Genomic DNA, 11,844 nt, shown 5'->3' with positions numbered 1-11,844 from the left:
CCAATTATTTTGCGTCATTGTTTGAGTTACTATATCAAGAAAATATCTCACTTCTCCCTGGTTTAAGGGTTTATTGCTACATCTATGATATTTGGTTCAAGCTGGGATCACTGCCATTACATCCCAACTTGAGGGGGAGAAGTAGAAGAAATAAAAGAAAGAGGTATTTTATTCCATATGTTGTGGATAAGTTTATGTGACCAAAATATTCAAGAAAGGGGGAGCACAAAAGATGAAGCTTAAGCATCTAATAAAAATTATTATATCGGATTATGATTATTTGATGGGTCCTTCTACAAAGTTTATTATTTTGGTTTGTGTTATATGTGTTGGAAGATGGTCGTGTTACATTACAGCTGTTGGTATTATTTCTCTTCGGATGAGACATTATTATTGAAGAAGAGGTAGCCTTAGTACCTTTTCTCATACCAAAATTTATTTGACTCTAGAAAATATCACGGTTGGGACACCATGAGAATCGGTGCCCGGATTGGGACACCATGATAAATTTAACTCTCAAAAATATCTCGATTGGGATACCATGAGATTCGTTGTCCGGATTGGGACACCATTATAAATAAACCCACTACCCCCCTATAATGGCTTTTATTACTGCTACCACTTGAGAGTCGTTGTCTTGTGGAGGGACACGGTGGTGGACACTTCAGAGCAATGCCGATAAACATACTACCTACAAAAAATGGAGTGTTACGATCCTTGACCATAGACCTCGTCACTCGATGAAGTGAAGGATCGTCAAGGGAAGCAGGGGATGAACCAGGGCAAACAAACCTGCCTGGTTGACCTATATTGCCGAGAATGGATGGAATGGTGGATTACATGGAGAGAAGAAGTCAGGCTCGTCGAAGGGAGACCTGAACCTTGGGTTCATCAAGGAGAACGCCAATCCTAGGTTCCTTAAAGGAGAACGCTGATCCTGATTTAGGTTGAAATGATGCTTGCCTTCTTCCCTTTTGTAAGCCCTCTTAAAGGCTAATCACGCCAAGGACCTGATTTAGTGTTTTTACAAAAATGTCATTGCTGGTGTACATGCTACCACATACTGAAATAAATAAACATATAAATTCTAAGGTACTTGAATGATCCTCTGAGTCACTAACTCACCCGCATCGCCATTGGAGGACTCGTCCAGCTGTCGAGTCCATAACATCACTCCCCCCTTGGGAAAAGAGTCCTCAAGCTCTAAGGTAGGGTAGACGTGCTGGAATACTTCTAGGTCCTCCCAAGTGGCTTTCGTGGCATCTGTGTGTGTCCACTGAACTAGTACTTCTCTCCATTACACATTTTGGCGAGCACTCAAAATTTTGATGGGAGTGAGAAACTTTACCATCTTCAATCGGTGGTAAGGAAGGAATTGAAGTTGGTGTTGATCCTTTGAATAGCTTGAGCAAAGAGACATGAAAAACATCTTGAAGCTTGGACTCTGGAGGAAGTTGTAGCTTATAGGCGATTTGCCCTTCCCACTGGAAAATATTGAAGGGGCCAAAATATTTTGAAGAAAGCTTGTGCTGATTGCCCGCAATGGAATTTTGACGATAAGGCTAGAGACGGAGCCATACGAATTCCCCCAGAGTGTACTGAACATCGTGGTGACCCTGATCATAATGGGCCTTCATGCATGCTTGAGCTTTTCTAAGGTGTTGAACATCATACTCCAACAATTGATCTCGACCCATAAGAGCTTGGTCAACTGCATCCACTCTGATTGACCCCTTAGCATACGAAAGCAAACGGGGGGATCCCTACCATATAATATTTTGAATGGTGTCCCCTGTAAAGCCGTGTGGAACGAGGTATTGTAGCAATACTCCGCCCATGGAATACATTGCACCCACCTTTTAGGGTTATCCCCCTACAAAACACCTTAAATACATTTCAATGGTGCGGTTCACCACCTCAGTCTGGCCATCTGTTTGAGGGTGATACACGGAGGAATATTTGAGTTTCGTACCATATAATCTGAATAGGTTTTTCCAAAAGTTACTTGTAAAGACTACATCTCGATCACTTACAATTGATTCTGGAATGCCGTGGAGAAAAACAATATTCTCAAAGAACACTTGGGCTACAGTTGTTGTTGTATAAGGATGCTCCAAAAGAATGAAGTGTGCATACTTTGAAAATCGGTCAACTACCACAAAAAGAATAGATTTCCCCGATGCCTTAGGAAGGCCCTCAATGAAATCTATAGAGATGTCCGACCATACCTGGGTGGGAAGACCAAGTGGTTGCAGTACCCCAGCTGGAGTTAATGGTCTGCCTTGTTCCGCTGACACACTGGACAAGCAGCCACATACCTTGCAACTATGGATTTCATACCTGCCCAATAAAAATCCCCTCGGAGTCAATGTAATGTTTTCTGAAGGCCTTCATGATTGCTGTCGTGATAAGATGATAATGCCACAACCACCAAAGGAGAAGAGTGAGATAAATATATGCATTGTTTATATTTAATACTGTTGTCATGAAGTGACCATGTGGACAGCATTTTTCCCTATGAAATCTGTTGGGACAACTCCTTCAGTTTTGGTATGCGCTGGTTTTCCTCTCCTATAGAATCGAGTAAGAGAGGTGTCGGCTGACTATTGGCAGTAAGTTGCAGTAGTTCTTCTGAACGACGTGAGAGGGCATCAGCAACTTTGTTCAATGTACCAGCCTTATGTTCCACTGTAAAATCAAACTCCATTAATTTTCTAATCTAGTGCTGTTGGGGAGAAGTTGATATGCGTTGGTCCAACAAAAACTTCAAACTGTAGAAGCAAGTGCGGATGATAAAAAATATGCCCCACAAGTAAGGTCTCCAATGGTGAATGGCCTTCGCTAAGCCAATGAGTTCTCATTCATAGGCCGGTAACTTATGATGGTGGAGCGCTAGTTGATGGCTGAAATAGGCAACAGGGTGCTGAGATTGTTGGAGCACCGCCCCAATACTGCCTCCAGATGCATCACATTCTACAACAAATACAACTTTGAAATCGAGTAATTGTAGTACCGAAGCGGAAGCCAAAGCTTGCTTGAGTGTCTGGAATGATTGTTCAGTGGCATCATTCCAGTGGAAGGCATTTCGGTGGAGGTTGGATAAAGGAGCTGCTAGGGGTGCATAATTGTGGATGAACATTCTATAATAACCTGCTAAGCCCAATAATCCCCGTAATGCTGAAATGTTTCTCGGTTGTGGCCAATGTATGACAGCTTCAATTTTTTCTGGGTCCACTGTGACCCCTGTTGCTGTAATAACGTGACCCAGATAGGCCACCTAATTTCTACCAAATGAGCACTTGGAATGTAAGTTGGAATACCAGACGTAAGTCTTTTAAATGTTGATTCCATGACTTGCTGAATATAAAAATATCATCAAATAATACTAAAACAAATTTTCTGAGATAGGCACCAAATACCTCATTCATTAAGGCCTGAAATATTGACGGGGCGTTGGATAGACCAAAGGGCATGACGATGAACTGAAAGTGACCATGGTGAGTATAAAAAGTGGTCTTCTCTATATCCGGAGGGTACATTATGACTTGATGATACACCGAGCGCAAGTCCAACTTTGTGAAAAATTGTCCCCCATGCAGTTCATCTAATAACTCATCCATAACTGGTATAGGGAACTTGTCCGTAATGGTCTTGGCATTTAATTCCCGGTAGTCCACGTAAAACGTCTAAGTATTGTCATGTTTCTTCACCAATATAACACGAGCGGAAAAAGGGGACGTATTCTGTCTGATGAGGCCTTGTTCTAACTTAATTTTGCATTGACGTTCAATTTCATCCTTTTGGAGGTGGGGGTATGTTATGGACTCCATAGCATCTAGAGTCATTGCTAGACGTAGGACCTGTAAGGTCTCTCAACTACCACATCGGACCCAGCCTTCAAACCAATCTGATGGTCACAATGTCTCAATGGTGGTAGAGTGAGAGGTTCTTGAAAGAGGTTTGTAAACCCCTCCAACAAGTTATCGAAATTGCTCTCCATAGGGTGCTAATGTTGAACGCCATGTACATGGGTTGTAACCTCAAGTTGACAGCCCTGTAATGTAACCCTGTCGTTTTCAAACTCAAAGCTCATGGTCAATGCTGCAAAATCCCACAATATTGGGCCCAACGTTTCAAGTCACTTGATGCCCAAAACCATCTCAAATCCTGTGAGTGGAATGATAAAAAATTCTGCCAAAAATTTGTGACTAGCAATAGTTAACATGACTCCCTTGCTGACCCCGTAACTAGGAATCTTTTCTCCATTGGCAACCGAAACTGAAGCTACTGGCTGAGATTGAAGTAGAAGTTGTAAATACTTGGTTGTTGTGAAACTCAAAAAATTATGAGTGCTACTTGAGTCCACAAGACTTAAAAGTGGATGCTCATTGACTAAAGCACAGACTTGCATTGTTTTGGTGGTCTGAAGTCCTGTGGTTGCGTGTAAGGAACTGGTTGGTTCTTCAGCCTCTAGCTGCTCTATTTCTGGTTCCTCTTGTTCCTCATCCTCAATTTATAACCAGAATAGTTTCTTACATTGATGCCCGAACGTGTACTGCCCATCACAATTTTAACATAACCCCTTTTGTTAAGCACCTAGCGAATACTACCCAAAAGACCGGCCTGTTAGGTAGCAGAAAGCCAAGTACTTAATCCAAGACCATAACATCACACCCACCTTCATGAGTCGACGTCCACTTGCAACTGCCCACTCTAGCGACGGCCCACTCTAGCGAAACTGGCCCGACCCACCTTTTTTTACCCTACCAGTAATTTTAATCCAGCCACTAGGTCGCCCCCTCCAATAAGTTTTCTCACGCCGGGATTTGAACTCGCAACGTGGGCACCCACTCTGATACCAAATTGTTATGGTCCCAAATCCCACAATGCGATTCTCAAAGAAGAGCAAGGAGGAGAAGCAAATCAACCTCAAAGGGGAGCTTGAAACCCTGGGTTCATTGAGGAGAACACCGCTCGTTGGGTTCATTTTTGGAAAACGTCAATCCTAGGGTTCATTGAGGAGAACGCCGATTCTATGTTTTTGGTGAAATTAGACTTGTCCTTTTTCATTCTAGGTCGTCCTTTAAATAGGACTCATGTCCACAAGGATCAAGAGAAAATTACAATTTTACCCCTCCATGGCATTTAACATGAAAATAAACTAAATGACTACATAACTAACTCAGTCAGAGTAATTGACTCAGTCGTGGTGTCTCTTCCTGACTTGGCCCACTATTGGGTTCATAACATTACACCCCTCCTGGAGAACGAGCTTGTCCTCAAGCTCGAAGGTAGGGTATGCTTGCCAAAACGGCTCCACATCATCCCAAGTAGCACCCCTTTGACTGTGTCAGCCCACTAGACGACACAATCGGAGTAACCGTGCCAATGTAGCACCATGGACGGAAAGTTTGTGGGATCTGAAACCCTCCTCTAAGACTTCGCATTAGCCGTAGGTTTCACCTGAAAAACTTTTTTTTTTTTTTTTTTACTGTAGTGAAAGCTGCTGAGCTGAGAAATGATCACCTCGTATATAAGCATTATTAGCAGCTAGAGAGTGTTGGGTTGCTGACCTCATCATCCTCATTGAATCATTCCAATGGTTCAAATAAACATCATCATCCTCCCAGTCATGTTCAAATGGGAATGAAAATAGTTGGCCTGAAATCCTTTACACCTGGGTTCCACTTTCTGTATTGTTTATCCTGTTGAAACCAGTGAGCTAAAAGGCTCGAACCTATGAGGAAAGCAACTCAACAGATCTTATACAAGGACTGGCCCGGTCGATACAAACAAATATTCTAACACTCCCCCACACAAGAAAAATCCGTTGACAAACTCACCAAAAAAACCCAAGACAAATTCACCAGAAATACCTGAGACAATTTCGGTGAGAGCGGGACTCAAACACGGGACCAACCTACTTTGATACCATGTGGAATTTAGGATCTCATGAAAGGAACTTTAGATCAACGAGGAAGAAGAAGAAGAAGAAGAGAGAAGGAGAGGAGAAGAAGAAGGACGTGGAAGGAGAGAGTTTGGATTAAGGGAAAAGAGGTTTGCGTCAAAGTGAAAATGAGGGTTGGACGAATTTGTGGAAAGAGAGGAGAGTGCTTCAATGCTCTATCTCTTAGCCAATGCCTTTATTTATAGTTTTACAATGCCCTTAGGGCTACAACTTGTTGAAATAAAAGATATAAAAAGAACACATATTTACACCTCTATGTCATCTTTAAGTGAAGTATCATAATTCACAATGTGCAACTCCTTTGACGTGTGAGTTTTTTGCCTTGAGCTTGTTGGCTTTAGCTCATCTTCCAACACTCCCCCTCAAGCTGGAGGAGAAAAGACATAAAAAATACCCAGCTTGCCACATACAAAACGATAGGATTTTAGATGTAACGGGTTTAGCGAGAATATCAGCTACTTGCTCTTGAGATGACACATGTTTGAGAGAGATTATTCCTACTTGAAACTTCTCCCGTATAAAATGACAATCCACCTCAATATATTTAGTTCTTTCATGAAAAATTGGATTTGAAGTAATATGAATGGCCGTTTGATTATCACAATGCAGACCCATGGACCCTTTTTTTGTAAAAACCTAGTTCGGTAAGAAGGGTCCTAACCCATAAAAGATCACTAACGGTATGGGTCATAGCTCTATATTCTGCTTCGGCGCTAGATCTTGCAACCACATTTTGCTTCTTACTTTTTCATGTAACCAAATTTCCTCCAACCAGAGTACAATATCCTAATGTAGATTTTCTTCTATCATCAGGTGATTCAGCCCAATCTGCATCTGAGAAGTCTTCTATGTTCAAGTGCCCATGTTTTTTATACATCAATTCTCTTCCTGGAGCTCCTTTTAGGTAAATTAATATTCTCTCTAAAGCCTGCTAGTGGGTAATTTGTGATTTTTGCATGAATTGACTCACCACACTTACAGCATATGATATGTCTGGCGTAGTTACCGTGAGATAAATCAGTTTTCCCTCGAGTCTTTGATATTTGCCAATATCAATATCTTCTTCATTTGTGGCAAATAATTTTACATTTGTATCCATAGGTGTGTCAACTGGTCTACAACCCTTCATTCTTGTTTCTTCAAGGAGATCAAGAGATCCAAGACATATTTCCTTTGAGATAATATTATCTCATGTTTGGATTGAAGAACTTCTATACCCAAAAAATATTTAAGCATACCAAAGTCTTTAGTCTTGAATTCCTGACATATCATCTTCTTCACCTCTTGTATGCTCAAAGCATCATCACTGGTTAAGATAATATCATCCACATATACGGCCAATAATATTTTCCCTTTGACCGTATCATTATAATATACGGAATGATCAACCGAGCACCGATGAAAACCAAACCGTAGAAGTGTTTGACTAAATTTATCAAACCACGCCCGAGGGGATTGCTTAAGCCCATATAAAGATTTTTTTAACCGGCATACTGACTCCCCCTCAACCAAAAAACCAGGTGGTTGGACCATATAAATTTCCTCACTTATATCACCATTTAAAAAAGGCATTTTTAACATCCAATTAATAGACAAGACAAGATGAGTTAGCAGCAATAGACAAGATGATGCGTACCGAATTCAATTTTGCAACAGGAGAGAAGTTCTCCTCATAATCTATCCCATAGCACTGCGTATAGCCCTTAGCAATGAGTCGACCTTTAAGACGAGCAATCGATCCATCCGAATTATGTTTTACCAAAAAAACCCATCTACAACCAACCGGTCTTTACCTTTCGGGAATGATGTTAAGGACCAGGTTTGATTTTCGTATAAGGCGTGCAGTTTTTCATCCATAGCCGCCTTCCATCCTGGATGCCTCAGAGCCTCCTGATACGACTGTAGAATTGAAGTAGAAGAAAGAAACGCAAGGAACTGAAAACACTCGGAAGACAAGCGATGTTGAAACATAAAATTTGAGATAGGATGTGTAGTAGTACAAGAACGACATTTCTTTCTTAAAGCAATAGGCTAAATATCAAATTCAGGCCTATACATAAGAGGAGAAGGACTTACCTCTGGTGGATCCGACAACTCCACAGGTGAAGGTACGGCCGGTGCATCAGGGGATGGGTTAACATCAAGATTAAAAGGCATAAGCAGACAAGGAGAAGTAGAAGGACAAGTCCATCCTGGAGGAGCATCATGGGAGGAGTAGAAGGAGGTGTCCTCAAAGAAAGTCACATCCCTAGAGATAAGCATCCTCTGAAGGGTAGGATTGTAAGAGACATAACCTTTCTAGGTGCGAGAATACCCCAAAAAAATGCACCTCATAGACCGAGGATCAAGTTTATTTTTATGTGGGGATGTAACATGAACAAAACATGTACATCCAAACACTTTTCAAAGGAAGAGAAAAATGATCTTCACTATTAAATAACATAGAGTAAGGAGTTTTATGATGAATGACGGATGAAAGTAACCTATTAATAAGAAAGCATGTTGTAAGTATAGCATGAGGCCAATAGAAATAGGGTACCTTCATGGAGTAGAAGAGGCCCCAAGCAACTTCAAGAAGATGACGATTCTTCCTTTCAGCAACACCATTTTGTTGAGGAGTATAAGCACATAATGTTTGATGAATAAGCCCATTACTCTCACAAAATGATTTGAATTCATGAGACATGTATTCCTTAGCATTATTATATCTAAGGATTTGAATTTTCTTCCCAAATTGTGTCTAGACCATAGCATGAAAATTTTTAAACAAATGAAGAATTTTTTAACGCTCTTTAAATACATATAACCAAGTCACTCGAGTAAAATCATCAATAAAAAAGATAAAATATTTAACTTGGGAAATATTTGAGACACTTAATGGTCCCCATACATCAGAATGTATTAGCTCAAAAGGAGCAGTACTTGTAGTTGTAAGATGAGGAGAATATGTACTCCTAATAAGTTTATTTAATTGACAAACCTCACAACTAAAATTATAAAGTTCTTTTAAGGACAGAAGCAAAGAACGAAGTGAAGGGGTAGACGGATGACCAAGTCAGTTGTGCCAAAGTTGGGCCTCGGATGTAGTGGATGATAATGCAGTTAATGGTGGAAGTGAGAAGTAGTACAAACCCCCCTTTTCATGGCCGTCACCAATCACCTGCTTCATAGTGAGATCCTGAAATATACAAGAAGACGGTGAGAAGGTGGTAGAGAAATTTAATTGTTTGGTTAATTGACTAACTGAGAGCAAATTTAAAGGAAAATTGAGGGACAAAAAAAACATCTTGAAGGGGAATAGATGAGGTAAGAAAGGAGGAACCTTTGCCAATGAGCTTGGTTTGGGTACCATTAGCAATAGTAACAAATTTCTGAGGATAACAAAGATACAAGGACTGCAACAAGTGTTTGTTACCTAATAGATGTTCGGAGGCCCCGGAGTCGATGATCCAAGAGGAAGAGGAAGAAGAGGAAGAAAGCATACCCGAGGCAATAGTAGTGGCAGCAGTAGATGATGAGGGAATAGATGATTCCATGAAGGACTTCATTTTTTGAAATGCAACATAGTCTTCAGTAGTAAGAGTAACATTTCCATAGGATGATTCAGCCTTATCTTCTTGTTTCTCAACACTAACAGAGACTGGGTTAGCCGTGGCCCAATCAAGTTTGCCATGAAGTTTCCAACATGTTGCCACAAGGTGGTTTTGACCCAGTCTCATGTAATTGGAGAAACCTCTAAATGGAATTGTATTAATACGGAGTATATCACTCTTATTACTGTTGTGTCCACTCTCCATGATGAGGCAAGTCAAATGTGGAGGTCAAGGGAAGGGGCCTTCTTCAAAGAACAATTACTCAATGTAATTTGAAGAACCCGTGGACCAAATCAATCACCAAAAAAGATAACAAGAACCAATTTCTTTCACGAGAGCAAGCACCAAATTATCAACAAATTTGTGAAAAAAATCCAGCCATCACTCAACTCCTCTTGTATTCTTAAAAACAAAGAGAAGAAGGTAGATGCAACCGATTAGGCCTTAATCCAAACTCCAAGACAAACCAAGAGATAGTGAAAATATTTAGAGAAGATTTAAAGGCAAATCAAGATACTTGAAAGAAATTTATCTTTAGCTCATGGGATACTTCAACGTAAAAAAATTCAATTGTTGAAGTTCAAAAAGAACTACAAAGGGTAAATGGCTGCTGGAATTGCACCAAACATATAGTGGGCATCCAACAACATAACACAAACCCATGAGCAACATTAAGTAGGAGAAGTTACAACAACATGTGCTAGAATTCTACCTCAAATGAAATTGATCCAAGTTACATAAAGGTAATTGAATCTCACCCATCAATCTTAATAAGACGCAAACAGCAAATGATCTTGATCACGTTTGTAATTGATTTACAAGAAGATCAAGATTATAACATCAATTTAGTCATAAAAATAAATTTTCACAACATATAAAAACTTATCTTGACTTGATGTGATTCAAAGTTCAAGAAGTAAAAAAAATAGTAAAGAGGAGTATGTAAATAAGGAAGGAAAATAAAATATAAATAAGAAGAGAATGAACTTATCTCTTTATGACTGAACTTCTTTTACAACTTCTTGAACAAATAACATAATAACTTCATCAAGAGGGATCCTAAACTCCTTGCCCTGATACCATGTTGAAATAAAAGGCTCGAACCTATTAGGAAAGTAACTCAACGGATCTTATACAAGGACTGGCCCGATCGATACAAAAAAATATTCCAACATATCCCATACTAGAGACCAACAACATGAGCCTCATAAGCATCTTCATTCAAGTAAGCCATCAACAGTCGAGCAAAAATTTCAGTGAGATCCCCTGCTTCTGAAAAGCAGCTGGAATGCGGGTAGTGAGCCTGCCATAGTTTCCCTTGATGTAATGCACTCAAATTTGAGCAAGCTGTGAGTAAGCCCACTAGAGTAAATTGATGAAGAATTGATTGTATGTTCATCACCGGTGTGTAGGCAGCATTAAAAATGTCAAGATCAAACAACTCTAAAATTTGCAAGTGCTCATCACATCCAGAAAGTGCACTAGGGGGGATCATCTCCTTCAATGAAGCATTTGGAGAAATCTTGACAAGTGGCATAGTTAGGCTTTTCTCTTCCCTCCATCAGTCCTGGGATTGTGTTAAACTACCTCCTCACTTCTTCCACCATTGTTAAGGCTACACTTCCCACACTCCTCATGGTCATGGCAGAGAACCAGTAGGGTAGCATAGCTCCAACAATTAATCCAACAATGGTGGAGAACCATTGTCCAGTTGCATCAAGAGCATCTATTCTTTCCCTAATTTTGTGACGCATTCTTGCCATCTCGGCAATACCACTGGCATTATCACTAATAGGTCCACAGACATCAAATGCAAGCCCTGTTACCATTGTGTTAAGCATTCCCAAAACTACCACAGAAAGTCCATATATGGCAGCTAGACTAAAATTTACGTAGATGGCTACTACAATGGCAAAAATTGGAATTATGACAGATTTTTAACCTAGTGCAAGGCCACATATGACATTTGTTGCTACCCCTGTTCTACAAGAGGCAGCAATATCCTGCACAGGACTGTAAGCATTGCTAGTGTAATATTTTCTTGTGTATCCAATAATGAGTCCAGTATATTCCTCCTCCAACTCGTCCAAAGAGTCCCATTGAAGATGCTCTAAGACATAACCAGTAATGGATTCATACAGTCTCTCCCAGTCATCTCTATAATATATCCCGAAGAGATTAATATAATTATACAAACCTAACAAACCACTTGCAATTAGAAGAAAACCCATCACAGCCCCTAATATGGAAGTAGTAATATAAGCCTTCCCTGTGCCCTTTGTA

Source organism: Aristolochia californica, unplaced genomic scaffold (assembly GCF_029961685.1).
Source record: "Aristolochia californica isolate CCGP_79_NKW_82.1479 unplaced genomic scaffold, dmAriCali1.0.hap1 SCAF_7, whole genome shotgun sequence".
NCBI classification, from domain to species: domain Eukaryota; kingdom Viridiplantae; phylum Streptophyta; class Magnoliopsida; order Piperales; family Aristolochiaceae; genus Aristolochia; species Aristolochia californica.
This window is presented reverse-complemented; position numbering follows the sequence as displayed.